The sequence below is a fragment of the Lampris incognitus genome, chromosome 1, assembly GCF_029633865.1.
Source record: "Lampris incognitus isolate fLamInc1 chromosome 1, fLamInc1.hap2, whole genome shotgun sequence".
In the NCBI taxonomy this organism is placed as follows: Eukaryota; Metazoa; Chordata; class Actinopteri; order Lampriformes; family Lampridae; genus Lampris; species Lampris incognitus.
In genome coordinates this window covers 66,213,728-66,232,826 of record NC_079211.1, presented here as the reverse complement: position 1 = coordinate 66,232,826, position 19,099 = coordinate 66,213,728, and the positions used below count along the sequence as shown (strand labels likewise).

Below are 19,099 nucleotides of genomic sequence, written 5' to 3'. Positions count from 1 at the left end.
GATGTTTCCGGCACGTCCGAGCTGGGGGAGTGGCTTGAACGTGCCGGGGAGGCAGCTCGGGGCGGTGTAACCACAACAGGATCCCCCCTCCTACGGGAGACACCGGGCGACCGTCCGGCCAGGTAGGACCAGGGAACCCAGCTGCGGTCCTCGGGCCCATAGCCAACCCAGTCCACCAGGTATTGGTACCCACGCCCCCGGCGGCGTACGGCGAGCAGCTGGTCGACATCCCAGACCATGTCACCACCGTCGAGGACCCTGGGGGGTGGCTACCGGTTTGAGGCGCGAGACATGGAAGACGGGATGGATCTTGAGTGAGGTAGGGAGATGGAGACGCACCGCCGAAGGGTTGACGATGCGGTCGATGGTGTAGGGACCGACGTAGCGGGGAGCCAGCTTCCGGTTGAGGGTAGGGAGGGGCAGGTCCCGGGCCAGGAGCCATACCCTCTGGCCAGGTCGATAAGCTGGGGCCGGCACTCTCCGCCGGTTGGCGCTGCGCCGGGCCCGCTCTGTAGCTCGCAACATAGCGGCCCGGGCGGTCTTCCAAATGTAGCACACTTGATAAGAATGACACTTACAAGGGCTGGTGTTTTTGTTGTTTTACTCCATCCGTCAAATAGACATTACAGAGGACACGTTTTCAGAGCATGGCTAACTATACGAACGGCAACACTCATCTGACGACTCTACCCGAATGCCCCAGAGTGCACCGCGGGAGCCAGCACTACGTCACACAGGCTAGAAGCAATTAACCTGCAGTGCCCTCCTGTGGCGAGAACCGGCTATCACAACAACACAGCAGACAATTCTCCTCTTTACTAGTAGTGAGTGGTCAATGAAGGTAAGTATATAAAATAAAAAATAGATGGGGGGCTACTAAATCCCAAGTACCCCACACTCTCCCCTCAAAAAGATAATGGCGTCCCGACATAACAAATCTACCAGTCCACATTGCATAACTTTTCATTGAAAAGATAGGTTATTACTAAGCAGGAGTCAATCTGGATACTGTACTGTAATCAGTCATAACATATAACACACATCTCCTATTAATGGTATATGTTTGCAGTAAATAATGTGCACTTGAATCCACTGCTTCGTCCGTCTTGAGGCCGGGGAGCTATAGTATCTGACTAAAAGCAAATAACTTTGTAATAGTAATATCCCTGGTGGTAACAGGTGTGTTCTAAAACACCAATGCTACAGTAACTCTATGTCTGGTGATCACAGGACAACTAAAATCACATAGCTATAACAATTGTAACATGTCAAAAGTTTTTTTTTTGGTTTTTTTTTTAAAAAAAAAATTTTTTTTTTCATTTATTTATTTATACTGACTTGTCTGATTTGCTTATCTACCAGACACACTAGGCTGCCCTAGTCTGTGATAAGTAAACACTGGTGTAGGTTTTCTATTTCTCAAAGGATATGCTTTTTCTCTGGCAGGCTGCACAGCTTCCCCTGGAGGAGGCTGCAAGGCATCTTCTGGTGGAGGCTGCAAGGCATCTTCCGGGCTCTTGTCGTCATCGGGCTCATCCTCTTCTTCAGCTCCAGATGTCTCGCCATTCTCTGACACTGTCCCATTGTCCTCTATTGTTGCAGGCTGCTCCGCAAAATCCTCTTCATCTTGACCGTCTCTTTCCTCCAGATAGAACTCCAAGGCATCTGGGCTCAGCTGACTCTGGATCCGCTCACTGGCTCTGACTGTTGGTCGTCCCACGATGCATCTCCAGTTATCCTCATCATCTGAGTCACTGTCCTGTTCCTGGTTCCACTGCATTTGTCTGTCTGTCTTCTTTCTCTCCCGTCTAGGTTTCACAGGTAAGTCCTCTTCTCTTGGTTCCACCGGCAGGAAGTCGCATGGCAGAAGAAGGTTCCTATGCATGATTCTGGTTCGTCCTTTTCCATTCTCCGGCTTCAGCTCATACACAGGGCTGTCGGCGTGCTTCCTCTGTGTTACTACATGCACCTGGTCCTCCCAGAATGGTCTTAATTTCCTCGGTCCTCCTTTCTCGTTCAGGTTGCGGATGAGAACCCTGCATCCGGGATACAGCTCTGTCCCGTGGGCCTTTTTGTCGTATAGTGTTTTGTTTCTGGCCCCCTCCTTCCGTGCTGTCTCTGATGCTAGGCGATAGGCGTCATTCATGCGGGCCTTCCACTTCTCTGCATATTCTTGATGGGATAGTGCCTGGTCCTTTGCTCTAAGGCCAAACATCAGGTCAATGGGAAGTCTTGGATTTCTGCCGAACAACAGATAGTAAGGTGCAAATCCGGTCGCTTCATTTCGGGTGCAGTTGTATGCATGTATCACCTTTGGGAGTGACGCTTTCCAATCCGTTTTCGCAACCGCTGGCAGGTTTCTCAGCATCGCCAGAACCGTTCTGTTGAAACGCTCGACCTGACCATTTCCTTGCGGGTGATACGGTGTTGTGTGAGAACCCCTGACTCCACTGTACTCCTGCAGCTTGGCGAAGAGCTTATTGTCAAACTCCTTCCCTTGGTCATGGTGCAGCGTCGCCGGGAAACCAAATCTCAGCACAAAGTCCCCGAATACCTTCTCTGCGGCGGTCTTGGCAGCTTTGTTTCTGCATGCATAGGCTTGAACGAAACGGGTAAAGTGGTCCATAACCACCAGTATATACTCGTACCCTCCCTTACACTTCTCTAAGTGTAAGAAGTCAATGGAGACCATCTCAAATGGGTGTGTGGTCACGATGTTGGTGAGAGGGGCTCTGGTTGGTTTGTTGGGGCGCTTGGTCTTCAGGCAGCTACACACCTGTGTGATGTAATGTTCCACATCTTTCTGCAAGGGAGGCCAATAGAAACGGTCCCTCAACAGGTGCAACACCCTCTCCACGCCTAGATGGCCCAGGTCTCTGTGCAGTTCTTTACACACCAGCTCATGGAACTTTTTCGGCAGGACTAGCTGAGTTCGGGTAGCTGTTTTCCGGCGCAGGATGCCATCATCATCAAGGCACAGCCGATGCTTCTCTCTCATGAGTGTCGCAACACCCCTGCTCGCACACTGTGTTTTTCCCCGAGGCCACTGATTGGAGGTTATGTACTTCAGCACCTCACCAATGACAGCATCCTCCCTCTGGGCGTCTCTCACCGTCTGACTGGGTATCTCTGCCACAGGTGATGTATGTTCCTTCTCAAACTCGGCTAGTGCTGTGGCTATGGTTACCGGACACATCCAAGGCTCAGCTCTCTCCAGCTGTACTGACAGCGCCTGGGTCACACTGTTCATGACCTCGGGGTGTACTTCTTGTGAACAGGTCTGCATGTACTGCTCCATCGGCATGCGTGAGAGGCCATCTGCGTCCCCATTGGCTCGTCCAGGCCGGTACTTGATAGAGAACTGGAAATCGGCTAACTCTGCTACCCACCTGTGGGTGGTCGCATTCAGTTTGGCTGTCGTGAGCACATAGGTGAGGGGATTATTGTCTGTGTAGACAGTGAATGATGGAGCGTGGTAGAGGTAATCTCTAAATCTCTCACATATGGCCCATTTCATCGCGAGGAACTCCAACTTCCCTGAGTGGAGATGGTAGTTCTTCTCAGGAGTTGTCAGTGTCCTAGACCCATACGCGATGACTGCCAGCCCACCCTGTGACTGTCTTTGATACAATACTGCCCCGAGGCCCTCTCGTGACGCGTCGCAGTGAAGGATAAAGGGCTGTTCAAAGTCTGGGTAGCCCAACACTGGTGGCTGGATGAGGAATTCAATCAACTGACAGAGGACCTGTTGGTGTTCAGCTGTCCACTTAACTGGGTGAGAGGAGGGCAGATGGTCTCGGGAGCCCTTCCTCCCCTTGTCCTTTCTCTTTTGTTTGAGCTTCCCCGCTGCTGTCTTCTCTGGGGTGAGGAGGTCATAGAGAGGCCTTGCGATTCGGGAGAAGTTAGGTATGTAGGGCCGGTAATACGAGATGAATCCCAGCATCTTCCTGAGCTCTCCGATGGTCGTAGGTTCTCTCTCCTTCAGTGCCTGGACCGGGGCCACATCAGCGGGGTCCATTGTGTATCCATCCTTGGTCACAAGCCTTCCCAGGAACCTTACTTGGTTTTTGAAGAGTTCACATTTTCTTGCCGTCAGCTTGATTCCATGGCTTCTGTAGCGGTGCAGTACTCTTCTCAGGTGCTGGAGGTGTTCGTCGAATGTGGTTGAGTGGACCAGGTTGTCATCTAAATACGGCTGACAAATGTTGTCCCTCAGCCCAATCAAACATTCCTCCATGGACCTCTGGAACTCTGCTGGTGCTGAGGACAGTCCGAAGGGAATTCTCACCCATTCATATAATCCCCACGGGGTGATGAATGCAGTCAGTGGACGGCTGGACTCCTCAAGAAACCCCTGGTGATATGCCTTCCCCTGATCCAAGACAGAAAACCAGGCACTCCCCTTCAGGCTGTCGAGCATATCCTGGATGCGTGGTATTGGATGGCGGTCTGGGATGGACCTCTTGTTCAACTCACGGTAGTCACAGCAGAGGCGGAGGCTCCCATCCTTTTTCCGCACACACACGATTGGGCTTGAGTAGGGTGATTTTGACTTAGTTATCCAGCCTCTGTTCAGTAAATCCTCGAGGTATTCCTTCACTTCTTTATGAAGAGGCTTTGGGACTGATGTGTATGTCCGCTTCACCGGTGTGGTGTCACTCAGGCGGATCTTGAGCTGGAGTGATGGAATAGTCCCCACATCATGGTCATCGCGTGCGAACACACTACTCTCCTCCCGCAGTAGCTCTCTCACCTGCAGTTGTTGTTCAGGTGTCAGGTGGTTCAGAGGGACAGGCGGGTCCCATAGATCTTCCTCCTGGTGTTCCGTCTTGACATCACCTGGCCCTTTCAGCTTTGTTGTGTCTCTAATCACAGGTCTTCGTTCTGTACCTGTTGTGGAGGTCCCTGGGATGACTGGGTTCACTGTACTAGTCCCATCCACATCCAACGGCTTCACGGCGGCAGGGTAGATGGCTCTAGTTCTTTGGGTCTGCCCCAGGGGAGTCCGTGGCGGCAGTGTGATGTCATGAGCTGTGACGTTAGTCACTGGGACAGCGATGCGTGACCAGGTTCCCTTCTGTAAACATACAATGTTTTCATCCACCTTCAGGCCCTCTGGCCACTTTGGGTTCACATTAGGCTCAAAGAGGACGTTCTGGTCTGCTTGGAGGGGCCCTGCTCTAACACCACACTTAACAATCTTTGTCTGGCCCGCCGGAATAGTCATGCTTTCTCGGCCCACTTTAACCATCCCCTCACCTTCCATATCATCTTGGCTGTTTATCAGCTTCACGAGGACTTCAGCCTTCTTGTAGTCAACCGCGAACGCAATGCTTAGTGCCTTTGTGATTACACTTGATGGCTGTCCAGCTCCAGACTCTAAGAGGTGTTCAATTACATTGTAACCGATGATCGGTTCTTCTGCGGTGCCCTGGTGTGTGGTTACTAGTATTGGCACAGTGAGTTCCATTGGTGGGGTCTGAGTGGTGCTATTCGGTGCTAACTGGACAGTCACTTCCACCCATCCAGAGAAAGGAATGGTTGTCTGGTTTGCTGCTTTACCAGTCAGGGTGCCAGGGCCAAGGATCTCTTCTGTGCTTCTCACCTTGGTGTGTGGGAGATGTTTTCTCCTCCATTCTTCACTGATTAGGCAGACCTGCGACCCGGTATCCCACAATGCCTGTGTGGCTACACCATCAATGTAACAGTTTATCATGTATTTCTTTCCAATTAGGTTCAGCAGCTGTGACTGGCGTTTTGAGGAGATATGACTCACTGTGGGTGCTTGCTGTTCCCGCCCTGCCTCGTCTCGCTGTCGGGCAGACACTCTGGCTTCTAGTAGCTGAATACTGTCGTCGATGAGCTTGCTGGTGACAGTACAGCTAGATGTGTCTACCTGCTCCGATTTTTCAGGCCTCTGAGCTCTACACCCTCTTGAAAGATGGCCACTCTGTCCGCATTTGAAACAGTGGTTGCACTGGTCGCCCCTTTCACTGTCTTGACAGGCTTTGCATCCGCGCTTCCTCACAGGCTGCTGCTGACGAGAAGGTCTTTGGCCAGAGGAGTGGTTCATGGCTTTTCTCATCTGTTCCATTTCTCCTTTCAGCTGTTGGATTATCTCGTAGAACGCAGACTCCTTTTGGTTCCCTGCCTGTGTCTTAAGGGCTTTCACACTCGCGGATGTTGATGGCGACGACTCCTGACCCCCGACCACTGCAGCTTCCGCTCCTAGATACTGATGTGCCTCAGCTCGCGCTTCCCGCACTCTGGTTTCCTTACTGTGGGAGCTCTTCTTGAATTTCCGCTGTCTCTCTGACTCGAAACTTGCGGCCTCTATCATCTTAACAATGAGAACATCATCAGTAGTTGCTTGATCATCGAGATAGCTCTTGAGCTGATATTTTACCTGGTCATTCACTAGCCCAGTTCCCACAGCTCTTAGGAACTTCTTCTGTATCAGTTCAGGGCTGTATTGTTCATCAGAGCCAGGCTCTCTCGCTGCTGCTAAGAGTCTCTCTTTACATGCTATGGCTCGGAACAGGAAGTTCTGTGGTGACTCCTGACTGTCCTGTGTGATGTTGATTAGTCGGTGATATAGGTCCACAGAGCTATCCTCTTTGAAATGGCCTTTCAGAATGGTCCTCAGCTGAGGGAGGGTGAGTTCGGTTTTGATCTCTAACAAGTCACGGAGAGTCAGCCCAGGGCTGATGGCTCGGATTACAGCCTCTATTATCTCCAACTCGCTGTGGCCTTTTCTCACCCCCATATCAATCTGATGCGTAAGATTTATATAAGACAACTTGTCTATCTGCCCCCGTTCTCCTATTTGGCCATTTATCTTAAAGTCTCTGCGTATGGTCACTTCAGGGGGTTGGATTACTGACGGGATTGGGTTTGAAGGTTGACTAGGTCTACTGGGTTCTTTAAGACTTAGTTTTTCACTGAGGCGTGATATCTCTTCCTCAAGCGCTTTTGTGGATGCAGTAAAGCTGGACTGTAAGGCCTGATATTGTTCATGTAAGCTTGCCAATTCAGCAGCATCCTTGTTAGTACTGTCTGCACCTGCACCAGTATGTGACTCCGCCCCTCTCTGCTTCATTTCACTAGAGAGGTCCACTAGTCTGGACAGAAACTGACGTGCTACCTCTTCATCCTCCTTCTCAATTGCTTCATCCACAGTTTCACTAATAAGTCTGATAAGCGCATGCCTCGTTGTCTGGTTTTCAGTGGGGACTTTAGCAATAACACACACCTCTTTTAACTGGTCCAGCCCTAACTGCAGGAGGGTCTCACTCAGCCTGTCTTGCAGTTGCTCAAGCTCCAGTTCCATTGTTGGTCACGTGTTCTCACTCCGCTCCCCACTTCTTCTCCTGACAATGGTGGCAATGGCGCTGATCCCGGGTTTCGGCACCAATATTTGTAGCACACTTGATAAGAATGACACTTACAAGGGCTGGTGTTTTTGTTGTTTTACTCCATCCGTCAAATAGACATTACAGAGGACACGTTTTCAGAGCATGGCTAACTATACGAACGGCAACACTCATCTGACGACTCTACCCGAATGCCCCAGAGTGCACCGCGGGAGCCAGCACTACGTCACACAGGCTAGAAGCAATTAACCTGCAGTGCCCTCCTGTGGCGAGAACCGGCTATCACAACAACACAGCAGACAATTCTCCTCTTTACTAGTAGTGAGTGGTCAATGAAGGTAAGTATATAAAATAAAAAATAGATGGGGGGCTACTAAATCCCAAGTACCCCACACAAACGCGCCGGCATCGGCGGAGATGGGCCCTCGTGGACGGGACCGCCACCTCCAACTCCTGATGGGGGAACAGAGGGGATTGATAGCCCAGGGAACACTCGAAGGGGGACAAACCGGTAGCCGAACTCTATGGAGTTGAGCGAGTACTCCACCCAGGGCAGGTACTTGCTCCAGGAGGCGGGGTTGCTGGTGGTAACGCAACGCAAAGCCGCCTCCAGGGCTTGATTGGCCCGCTCTGCCTGCCCATTGGTCTGGGGGTGATACCCGGAGGAGAGGCTGACCGTGGCCCCAATCCCCTTACAGAAGGCCTGCCATACCTTCGAAGTGAACTGGGGACCACGGTCAGAGACAAATGTCCAGGGGAATCCCATGAGGTCGGACGACGTGGGAGACGAGAAGGTCCGCCGTCTCGGCTGCAGAGGAGAGTTTGGTGAGGGCAACAAAATGGACGGCCTTGGAAAACCGGTCGACAATGGTCAGAATGGTGTCATTGCCTTGGGACACGGGGAGGCCAGTTACGAAGTCCAAGGCAATGTGGGACCAAGGTCGGCCGGGGACAGGAAGGGGGCGCAGGAGACCTGCTGGAGGGCGATGGAGAGCCTTGCTGCGGGCGCAGGTGGTACAGGCTGCCACGAACTCTCTGGTGTCTGCCTCCATGGTGGGCCACCAGAAACCCCTGCGGATGAAGGCCGCCGTTCGGTAGACACCGGGGTGGCAGGCAAGATGGCTGGAGTGGCCCCACTCCAGCACCTGGGGCCGGACAGAGGGAGGCACAAATAGCCGGTTCCGGGGTCCATTGCCTGGGTCGGGATGGGCGCGCTGGGCCCTTCTCACCACTGATTCGATGGCCCAGGTGACGGCACCCACCACCCGGGCCGGGGGAAGGATGGTGTCTGGGGCGTCAGGGGACCCCTCGGGAAACAGACGGGAGAGGGCGTCTGCCCTGACGTTCTTGGTGCCCGGGCGGTAGGTGAGGGTGAAGTCGAACCGGCTGAAGAAGAGAGCCCAGCGCGCCTGCCTGGGGTTGAGCCTCTTAGCCGTCCGTACGTAGGTCAGGTTTTTGTGATCGGACCATACGATGAACGGCTGCCCTGCTCCCTCCAGCCAGTGTCTCCACTCCTCTAGGGCGGCGTGGACGGCCAGCAACTCCTTGTTGCCGATGTCATAATTATTCTCCGCAGGACTGAAACGCCGGGAGAAGAAGGCGCACGGGTGGATCTTCTGGTCCTCCTCCGACCGCTGGGAGAGGACGGTGTTATGTATGCACACATCGACAGTGCTGCATTTGATTTGGTGCTGTTCTATTGTGCTGGGATCGATTGGTGATGCCTGCGGGCTCTGGGTTGTTTGATCGGGTCTGCCTTTGATGCTGTGTCAGTCTAAATAAAGAATGCCACGGAGAGGTTGTGTCGAGCGACAGCGCTGTGTCCTGACGTGATTTCTAAACTTAATATTGGCGACGAGGATGGCTGATATCTCCCTCCCACCACCTGCCCCCTTCCTGGCATTACCTGGCGAGCCTCCGGTACCATGGACTCGCTGGCTACATAGTTTTGAAAATTACATCATCGCCTCAGGGCTCGACGACGTGAGCCAGGCTAGGAAGACGGCTCTGTTGATACACTGCTTGGGAGCAGAGGGTCATCGTGTGCTCGGGTCTCTGGGGAACGTCACAAGCTTTGCCGAAGCTGTGGGACTTATGAGCACCCATTTCGCTGCTCCACAGAGTGCCCTCCTTCGGCGATTTATATTCCGTCAGCGACACCAACTGCCTGGTGAGTCTGTGCAGCAGTACGTAGCGAATTTGCGAGGGCTAGCTAGCTCATGCAAGTTTGGCGCGCTTCAGGACGAGATGGTTCGCGACCAGCTAATCGAACACACCAACAACGCAAAGGTGCGTGAGACTCTCCTGCTGGAAAAAGACGGTCTGCTGCTGTCCACAGCAATTACCATCGCACTACAGGTTGAGGTAGCAGCTGAGTGTGCTGCTATGCTAAATACACAGCAAGTGGCCACCTCCAGTCAAGCTGCCAACGACTCCTCCCTCTACTCACGGCTGCCCCTCGGGACGCAACCCAGCCAGAGCGAGGCGGGCGCCGACTCCACTGGGGACGTCTTGCAACTGCAACGACGGCGTTCTCGGCCCCGCCCTCAACAGTCCTATGGTAACTGTGGATCTCGGTCTCATGTTTCAAGGGCTCAGAACTGCCCTGCCCGTGGCCAGACATGCCGTAGCTGCGGTAAGCACAATCACTTTGCCAACGTCTGTCGATCTTCCCCGGCTGGGTCAGAGGGCCACACCCCCCAGTCTTCAACCGCCGTCATTCACAAGGTGAGCTCTGGGCCAGTGTCATTCAAATCATGCACAGTCAACATTAATGATGTGTGCATTCCCCTGCTGTTGGACACCGGTGCAAGTGTCTCTCTCCTGAATGTTGATACCTACAGTCAATTTTTCGGTTCACTGCCACTGTCCGCACCCTCAGCTGTCCTCTGTGGGTATGGTGACTCCAAAATCGATCTGGTTGGCTCTCTCCAACTGACTGTCCGCTATGGAACCAAGCTGGTGCCTAATGCAGTTTTTCATGTGGCACGCCGTGGGGCCAACCTGATGGGCCTGGACCTGTTCTCCGCTCTGGGGTTCTCCCTCTTAGACACAAGGGGGGCAGCAATCCTGACTGTCGCCACACCTTGGCAGCAGAAGTGGCCATCGCTGTTTATGGGGCTGGGCTGCCTCTCCGCCTTCACCCATCAACCTCTCCTCAACCCTGCTGTGAAATCTGTCATCCAACCACTGCGCCGCATCCCGTTGGCTCTCCGTGATGGGGTCTCCGCCGAGCTGCAACAACTGCTGGAAGCTGGCATCATTGAACCGGTGGACGCGTCACCTTGGGTCTCAAACCTCGTGGTGGCTAAGAAGAAGTCGGGGGGCCTGCGTGTCTGCGTCGATCTACGTGCAGTAAATAAGGCAGTGGTCCCTGATAAGTATCCACTGCCCACCTCAGAAGAACTCACTGCTCAGTTCTATGGCTCTGAGGTGTTCTCCAAGCTCGACCTCAGACAGGGGTACTTACAGGTGCCCCTCCACCCCAGCAGCCGAAACCTCACAGCCTTTGTGACACATGCAGGAGTGTTTCGCTACACCAGGATGCCTTTCGGTCTCAGCTCCGCCCCTAGCTGCTTCCAGAAAATCATGGTCTCCGTGCTGGCTGGCATACTGGGCGTGGCCATTTATCTGGACGATATAGTGGTACACGGGCCCACCAGTGAAATCCACGACAAGCGCCTTAACATGGTCTTCGCAGCTCTGTCCAAGCACAAGCTAACTCTCAATGCTGAGAAATGTGTCCTCTCTGTGCCAGCCATCGACTTCGTGGGGTTCCGGCTGTCACCGAGCGGTGTAACTCCACTACAATCCAACGTGGACGCCATCCAGGCCATCCCTGAGCCCAGCTCGGCCGCCCAGGTCGCCTCCTTCCTGGGTATGACAAGTTACTACCTGAGGTTTCTTCCCCAGTACTCTGCGACCACAGCCCCCCTGCGCCAGCTGCTGCGTAAGGACGAGCCATGGGTGTGGTCAAAGGCATGCAGTGACGCTGTGCGTGATCTCAAGACTCAACTGACTTCACCACCAGTGTTGGCTCACTTCAACATCTCCAGCTCCACCTTTGTGACCTGTGACGCATCAGCCACAGCGATAGGGGCCGTGCTGTCACAAACCCAGAACGGTGTGGAGAAGCCCATTGCCTTCGCCTCCCGTGCCCTCAACCTGACCGAGCAGCGGTACTCCGTGGGTGAGCGTGAGGCGTTAGCCTGTATCTGGGCTTGTGAAAGGTGGCACCTCTACCTCTATGGCCGCTCCTTCACCCTCAGGACAGATCACCAGGCCCTGACGGCGCTGCTGCCCACATCTGGGACAGGCCACAAGCCCCTGAGGCTGCACCGCTGGTCTGACCGCCTCCGCCAGTACAACTTCAGCCTGCAGTTCACCCCAGGCAGAGACAATGTTGTCGCCGACCTGCTCTCTCGCTCTGTCTCCACCCCAGCTCCACAGACGGACACTGACTGTGTGGAAAAGGACATTGTCCAAATGCTACACACACCCCTCCAGGCCACTGTCTCTCTGCAGGAGCTGAGGGCAGCCTCCGAACAGGACCCTGTCCTCTCCCAGCTCCGCACCTACATCCAGAACGGCTGGCCTCACAAGGTCCCAGAGGAGCTGGCTGCGTTCACCCGAGTCAGACAGGAGCTCTCCTGCTGGAACGACACCTGCGTGGCACGTGGGTTTTGCACAGTGGTCCCAGCTGCTCTCCGTGCACGTGTTTTGAATACGGCGCATGAAGGCCACCTGGGCATTGTGAAACTGAAACAGCGCTGCCGAGACCTGGTGTGGTGGCCGGGGATAGACAGAGATATTGAGGCTCTGGTGAAGGACTGTTCTGCCTGCCTTGTGAGTGGCAAGACCGGCCACCAGGCTCCCCCACCCCTGCAACCTCTCGCCTGGCCCTCTCAGCCCTGGGAACACCTGCAGTTGGACATTTGTGGTGAGATCCATGGAGTTCCCCACCACCAACGCTTCATGGTGGTCGCCTACGATCTACACTCAAAATGGCCTGAACTCACCACTTCCGGCACTGTGACCTCACAGATCATCATCGACTTCCTGGACTCTCTTTTCTCTCGCTGGGGCCTCCCAAAGGCCATCACCACTGACAACGGCCCTCAGCTGGTCTCTGCCGAGTTCACTGCTTATCTCGAAAGCAAGGGCATCCGTCATATACGCACTGCGTACTACCACCCCCAGGCCAATGGCGGCGTTGAACGTTTTCACCAGTCACTGAAGAACGGCCTCAGAGCACACATGGCCCAAGGGTGCTCTTTCACGCAGGCCATCCGAAACACTCTGCTACACTATCGGGCCACACAGCACTCGACCACAGGCGTCTCCCCAGCCTCTCTCATGCTAGGCCGGGAACTGTGCATGCCCCTTGACAGGCTCCGCCCCTCCACACCTCAGGCACCTCCCTCTGGGGTCAGAGCCTCAGTCACTCGTCAGCAGACGCGGATGAAGCAACGGTTTGACCAGTCAAAACGAACCAGGGTGCCAGACATCAATGTGTCAGACTGGGTCAGGGTCCGCAGGCCCCACAGGGACAATAAAATGGCTTCATACTGGTCCTCTCCTCTCCAAGTCACCCGTCAGCTGGGCCCAGCCACTTACCTCCTCAGCGATGGCAATCGGTGGCACTCCAGTCATCTACGGAAGGTGTCAGCTCCGCCACACAGCTGGTGACACAACCATAGCCATTCCCTCAGCATGGCGAGACGCCCCGGAGCTTCATGCAGCTCCTACACGGGCCCCAGACATTCCTGGGCCTCAGCTCCCCCTGCCATCTCCCTCCCCACCTCGGCCTGCCCAGCCTCAGGCCGCCCCGCGACCTGTTCGCACACGTTTACGCCCTGGCCACCTAGAGGACTTTGTGTCAACCTTTCATGTTTGAAATCCTGCCGGGGGGGGGGGGGGGATGTTATGTATGCACACATCGACAGTGCTGCATTTGATTTGGTGCTGTTCTATTGTGCTGGGATCGATTGGTGATGCCTGCGGGCTCTGGGTTGTTTGATCGGGTCTGCCTTTGATGCTGTGTCAGTCTAAATAAAGAATGCCACGGAGAGGTTGTGTCGAGCGACAGCGCTGTGTCCTGACGTGATTTCTAAACTTAATAGACGGCTCCGATGCGTCCACCTCCACGATGAACTGTCTGCACGGGTCCGGGTGGGCGAGCACCAGAGCCGTTGTGAACAGCCTCTTCAGGGCCAAGAAGGCGGCTTCCGCCTCCGAGGTCCAGGAGAAGGGGCGGAGGTTGGAGGTGAGTGCAGTGAGGGGGGCGGCCACACGGCTGAACCCCCTGATGAAGCGCCGGTAGAAGTTTGCAAACCCCAGGAAGCGCTGGAGTTGCGTCCTGTTGGTGGGCCGTGCCCACTCCTCCACCGCTCGGGTCTTCCTGGGGTCAGTGCGGACGAGCCCCTTTTCCACGATGTGGCCAAGGAACTCCACGGAGGCGGAGTGGAACACGCACTTCTCGGCTTTCACGAAGAGCCTGTTCTCCAGCAGCCGTTGGAGGACCAGGCGGACATGCTGGTGGTGTTCCTCCTCAGTCCTGGAGAACACGAGTATGTCATCCAGGTACACCACCGCGAACGTGTTCAGCATGTCCCGGAGCACGTCGTTGACCAATGCCTGGAAGACGGCCGGGGCGTTGGTGAGGCCGAAGGGCATAACGAGGTACTCGAAATGCCCTAGGTGGGTGTTGAAGGCCGTCTTCCATTCATCCCCTTCCCGGATGCGCACCAGGTGGTACGCGCTGCGCAGGTCCAGCTTCGTGAACACCGTGGCGTGAGTGAGTGGCTCGAACGTGGAACTCATAAGGGGGAGTGGATATTTATTTTTCACCGTGATATTATTTAACATTCGATAATCTATGCAAGGCCTCAGGCTGCCCTCCTATGCCACAAAAAAGAAGTCCGCCGCCACCGGGGAAGACGAGGGCCTTATGATTCCTGAGGCCAGGGACTCTGATATAATTGCGCATAGCCTCTTTCTCTGGGACGGAGAGGTTATACAACCGACCGGTGGGAAGGGCGGCCCCGGGAAAGAGATCTATGACGCAATCATAGGGACGGTGAGGGAATGTGCACTGTCTTTACTAAATACAGGGGCTAAATCGTGATAAATGGAAGGAACACCAGTGAGATCCATGGGAGGAGGCACGGGTCTGAGGCCGCTGGACGGGGAGTGGGCGGAGCGAAGGCAGTTGGCATGACACGCAACGCGCCAACCCAAAATCCGCCCAGTAGACCAAGAGATGTAGGGATCGTGCCGTTCCAACCACGGTCTTCCTAACACCAGGGGCGCGCAAAACCAAGAAACGGATAGCTTCCACGTGATTACCCAAAAGAGTGAGGGTGAGGGAAGCAGTGCTGTGTGTGATTTTACCAAGTGAACGACCATTTAGGGCTTGGGCTGTGAGGGGTGTGTCTAGGGGGACGAGTGGAATGCCGGCCTGCCGGGCCAGCGAGATGTCCATCAAACACTCGTCCGCCCCCGAATCCAGGAGTGCACCAACAGACAGTGAGTGGTTACCCCAGGTGAGAGTGACCGGAAAAAGGTGGTTGTGCTCCTTCTTGGGCTGGGGCTGAGGAAGGGTCGTCAGGCTCACTAGTGAGCCGGGTCTTTTGGGGCGAGTCGGGCAGGCCTTGATATAGTGGCCCGACCTCCCGCAGTAGAGGCAGAGGTGGCCATGCATCCTCTGCTCCCTAACCTCCAGCGGGAGCCGTGACCGACCCAACTGCATGGGCTCCTCCTCCGGCCTGGATCCAGAAGCCACCCAGGGTTGCGAGGGGGAGTGTGAGGGTGGAGAGAGCCCACGGGACGCTGACCCAGGGAAGGCACCGGTAGGACGGACGGGGGTTGGTCTATGGGAGGGGCCAGCGCGCGGGGCGCGTTCCTGGCGCCGCTCCCGCAGCCGTTCGTCCATCTGGAGGGCGAGGGTGACGAGCTCGTTGAAGGAGGCAGGGCGGTCCCGAACGATGAGATCTTCGATGGGCTCGCTCAGCCCCCTCCTGTACGCGCTCTTGAGCGCAGTGTCATCCCACCCTCTGTCTGCCGCGAGTATCCTTACCTCCAAGGAATAATCTGCCACCGACCTGGCTCCCTGTTGGATGGAATGGAGGCGGCCGGCAGCGTCCTGCCCGTCAGCTGGGTGGTCGAACACCAGATTGAACTCGCGGCGGAAGGCACCATAGTCCGAGGCGAGCTGCTCGGTATGGCCTAACGCCGCTATGGCCCAGCTGAGGGCTTTGCCAGTGAGGAGGGACATGACAAGGGCTACCTTGGTCTCTCCTGTCCTATACCTAGCTGGCTGGTGTTTGAACAGGAGCTCACACTGACCAAGGAAACCCCTGCACAGCTCGAACTCCCCACCGAAGGCCTTGGGGCAGGGGAGGTTAGGCTCGCACCGGGGGTCCACTCGGGGGAGGGGGAACGTCGGGACCAGAAACGGGGAAACCGGAGGCCGAGCTGGGGGCAGAGACCGAGGCCAGGGCAGTCGCTCATCCTGGAGACCGCTGTGGAGAGTGCAGCGATCTGCGCGGTGAGGGCATCTAACGCGCTCGTCGCGGCCTGGGAGCCGGACTGAAGATCGCTGATCTCTCCGGTGACACGGGTGAAGGCAGTAGTAAGCTCTGAGTTGAGAGAGGCAAGTCGGTAACTGACTTCTTACTACTGCCTCTAGGGGAACGGGGCTCTGGGGCGTCACAGGGACCGTCCGCTCCTTGGGTTTGCCTGGGTCCATAATGGCTTCGACGTTCTGTTAAGCTCGCGCACCAGAACCTGACCCGTGTGGCGAAACCCAAGACAGACAAACACGAGATGACTTCAAAAGCTACCAAGGGGGGTTTTATTGTGGGAGGGAAATGTATGGTGAAAAAAGGCGTTCTGTTAGTGGGATGTGTGAATAAACTATGTGTGGTGTCCCGTGGTTTGCGTGAATAACTATGTGCGAGTGTTTTTAGCCAATGTGTGGTGCGGTATGTAAATGACCAGGAGGTGTTGAAAAAATGTGCGTGCACCTGGCGAGAAAGTCCAGTCCGTGATCCAAGAGGGGTTGTCCGAGAAAATCCAGGTCCGAGAAGTCGAGTCCGAAAGGAGGGGTCCAGATAGAGGGACAAGGGGGGAGATCGCAGGAGAGGTCCGGGGAGAAACGTGAGGGTCGCTGGGGACGAGGGGAGCCGTGGAAATCGCGGAGGGAGAGTCTTGGGAGGAAACAGAGACACGAAGATTAGACACTGGGGAATAAACAGAAAGCAAGGAATGCTGGAGGGCTTGTCAGAACTTTACCGCAGGGGTTCAGTACGTCGAAGCACTGAGAGATGTTCTGGGAGGCTTCTTGTAGAAGGCTGCCTGATTGCCACAGGTGTGCCTGATGGATGATGGCAAACACCTGGTGCAGTGCAGCGCTCGTCTCAGAGCGCGAGCCGAGCGCTCGGATGTTTCCGGCACGTCCGAGCTGGGGGAGTGGCTTGAACGTGCCGGGGAGGCAGCTCGGGGCGGTGTAACCACAACAGGAACGATAATACTGTTTTACCCTACGGTGGGAGCAGGACTTCAATGCCCTCTGTCTCTATAGGACAACATGAAAAGTAGCTGCTGCTATTGTTGTACGTAACCATTGGAACAGGGAGCTGTCAATCAAAATGTAATCGGCCACGCCCACGCTCACCTAGTCTTGAGAAATTGTCTGAACAGCAAAATGAGACGTTTTTGAACTGGGTTTTCTAATAGTTCTGAATGTTTATTTTCACTCAGATTATTGTGGATGCTTATTAAGACAACCAACCCTATTGAACGACAATGGACCCTTTCCCCAGCAGCCATTTTGACGTGTGATAGTAGGGTAGGTGTAACTGATTAACAATCACCCCTTTCTAATGTTTTTTCCTGAAACGACATACCCATAATACCTCATACTTTTAGGCTACAGTCATGATGTTGGGCTCATTTGAAAGGTGACACTCTCAAGTCTTAGGATTCAGAATGACTGTATGAATTACCCTAAATAGAACAGGGCCATTCGTGTTTACCCTGGTATGACATGTTTAAATGGATACTAGGAAAGGGGTCTATAGGAATCAGCAGAATCAACTCACGTTGATTGCAACTAGGCAAACAGACTATACAGTAGGTGAGAGGTCAACGAAAAATGTAAGAGTTATGATCAAAGGCTGAAAAATCTGGTAATACCTTGAGCGATGATTATGCAGTAGACATAGTGAAAACCTAACATTTGTTGGCTTTTTAGCCTCCCTTGGACTACAGACAACTGTGGGTGAGATTTTGTATTTACAGGAGATGCTTCAATATTTTTAAAATGGCACAAGCATTCAAATTTAAATCAGATTTGCAATTATCAGATGGCAACCTCTTCACTCTGAAACTGCAGGCTCTATAAGGCATACGGACACAGATTTCCAAGACTTAATTTCTCACTTCGGTGTCCCAGGAAACTCATAATTCTTCTATGATACACTGAGATCAGTTCTTATGTCACTCCAGGTGCCCTGGGGATTGGCCTTGACTAGAGAATGTACACATTTTCTCAGAGAAATATCTACTCACAGTCTTAGCATTCTGTACATACCTGTCCTTTTCTCCCCCCTCCTTGAGGCTGAGGAGGATCTGGTGGAGATAGCTGTGGGTTTGAGAAAGATAAAGTGCTCTTAATATTTCATTTATCATATTAAACTGGTCATCACAGCTGGACGGTTCCTGTGAAGTTTAGCTGTGTACCCCATTAAACCAGCATACTCTTGGAAGCTCACATGCTTCACTCCTAATCAGCCTGGCCTCAGCCTGGCCTCTCTAGATTCCAGATAAAATGAAGGCAAAGTGAGACAAATAATTACTGTAGTGATCAGTGAGGTCTCCCAGTGAGTTTGTGACGACTGAATAAAAAAAAAGAGATGATGAGGTTGTAAACAAAAACATCATGTAGGTATTCATAGGCATTATAGAAATTTCAACACTCTCTGGTACCTTCTTCTCCTGATTCAACAGGTTTTAGTGTATCCGTTGGTGTGGCGTGGACCATGGGATCCTCAAGTGCCTCCGTGGGTGTGGTGTGGACCATGGGATCCTCAAATGCCTCCGTGGGTGTGGCGTGGACCATGGGATCCTCAAGTGTCTCCATGGGTGTGGCGTGGACCATGGGTTCCTCCGGGTCTACAGCTGTCAGATTCAGGGTCACAAGGTCTGATGTCTGTGAAAATCAGAATGAGTTTTATTGTTGCCACGTAGGCTTTCACCTAAGAGGAATTTACTTGGTCAATTAGTGCATTCAGAAAACAATACATTGACGTGTCATAACAGTGCAAATTACAGCGATACAGTGCAAATGTATGTACAGTGATGTTTGGAATTCAATATATATGATAAATAGCGCTTATATAGCACTTTTATCCATACCCAACCCTCCAATCATTGGACAACCTGCTCTACCTCCTGAGCCACAGCCACCCCCAAGGCTATATGTACAATGCAATTAAGCTATTTTCATCACTGCAACCAGGGACCCAGCCTGTGCAAAAAGAAGGTGAACAAGTATTCGTATTAGTCACAGAAAAATGATACATTATTTTGAATTATGACGTCAAAATAAATTGATCTTACATTCACAGACCATGTCATACATCCCCTCAAATTTTTTGACCATTGCTTGAGCATTGATTGTGAGCCTGGAACGGGGAAGTAGGAACTCACAGTCAAAAAGCTTC

The 19,099-nt window shown here is 53.7% G+C and overlaps 1 long non-coding RNA gene across 1 annotated transcript; it reads left to right on the top strand.

The window, feature by feature from the left end:
• The first annotated feature begins 95 nt into the window (after positions 1-95).
• Positions 96-18,824, top strand: LOC130126173 (uncharacterized). Its single transcript, XR_008811711.1, has 3 exons — positions 96-319; positions 17,136-17,223; positions 18,384-18,824. It is a non-coding gene; the product is annotated as an uncharacterized LOC130126173 (long non-coding RNA).
• The last annotated feature ends 275 nt before the right edge of the window (positions 18,825-19,099 follow it).